The sequence below is a fragment of the Mizuhopecten yessoensis genome, unplaced genomic scaffold, assembly GCF_002113885.1.
Source record: "Mizuhopecten yessoensis strain PY_sf001 unplaced genomic scaffold, ASM211388v2 scaffold4883, whole genome shotgun sequence".
Taxonomy (NCBI): domain Eukaryota; kingdom Metazoa; phylum Mollusca; class Bivalvia; order Pectinida; family Pectinidae; genus Mizuhopecten; species Mizuhopecten yessoensis.
In genome coordinates this window covers 220,633-222,186 of record NW_018405769.1, presented here as the reverse complement: position 1 = coordinate 222,186, position 1,554 = coordinate 220,633, and positions in this window count along the sequence as shown.

Sequence of the window (1,554 nt, the reverse complement as noted above, 5' to 3'; positions counted from 1 at the left end):
TGCTGCTCCATCAAGCAGAACAAACCAGACTTCCCTGTGGCAAGGTATTTTAATATGCCTAGCCGCAGTTGGAAGGACATGCAGGTGGTTGCCATAGATCATTGCCCTACATGGGATGAAACGAGACGACGTACGAGAGAACGGTTTTGGGTCACCAATCTACAAACCCGCTACCCTCGAGGTATAAACGAATGATAGGCGGTTGCCATCCGCTCGTTTTCCTTCCAGGGGGCATTTGACCTAATGGTACATTACAGCACAGTTGGTCTGCTATCTCGCCTGCCTGCTGCTGCATGTCAGTGTGTGTGACCAACAGCCGTTGTCAGATTAATTTTGCAGATTTATACAGTATCTTAGCCATTTCATATATATACTTATTCCTCCTGCACTCACTTATTTGATAATGACATGCATTATTCCTGGAAACCGAAAGAGGCGAATAAGTGTGGACCCCCTGCTGTGACTGTTAAATCCACTGCAGCATTTAGAGGCGACTAATGTGGGAAGTCCGTAGGAAAATGAGATTTTTCACATTTACCGGGCCAGATTCCCACGTGCACATGTTCCACGTTTTTATGGGCGGCCGTTTTAGGATAAAATACATAAACTACTTAGTGCAAAAACGTTTGCACTTAAGTGCAAAAAAACCCAAATGACCATTATGTACTTTTTAAACTTAAGTGTAAAAGATTTCCACTTAAGTGTAAAAAAACTTATTTGCACTTAAGTGCAAAAAATACGGAGAGGTTTCCACAAGAATTTCACCCTTCGAAGTCATTTTCGACTGTTCCAAAATAGAGCTCAATAATTGGTCGACCAATGAGCAGTGTTCTATCAAGCTCGTATCGACCAATCAAATCGTGCATACTATCGCAGTGTGCCCTAGCGATGCGTAAACAATATGGCGGCTCCTGTAATACCTCGTGTTAATTTTGGATCCAGCACATGTCACCAAATCGTGTCACATGGAGGTGTCAACCCCCGTGAACAATGATATCAATAATATTGCTACAGCCAGGAACAGTCTAGAAGAAGATGGGATTGTGGAAAGCACGAGAAGGTTTTTAAGAAGAAGCTAGACGTTTTCGGCAAGACGGGAGTATGTACAATGTGTCATTTGTAAACTCGCTGCAGCCTGTAATAACAATGAACACGTACTGTACGTGCTGCTTAATTACATGCTTTTTCGCCATTTCAGTTATAAATTTTGGATAATGGCAGTAATTATTGACTATGAACTAATATTTTGAGATAGGGAGATGTGCTATGATTCGTGAAATATTGTATTCAATATTGATTTTTGACAGACAGATAGCCAGTTTACAAGCCTTGTTTTGGAGCGTATGTGAAATTTTGAGGTCATTCAGTTAATTTTCATGCCATTTTACTGTCATTCTATTTGTAATTCTTGTGAAATATGGTGTCCATATCGAACTACTCTGGCACATCAATTAGAAGTAGTTCAGAGAAAATTTCTTAAATTTTATGCTTTAAAGCAAAGATTGACTGTGATGTTTTATGAAGAAATATGTGTTTATTTTAATTTACCACCTC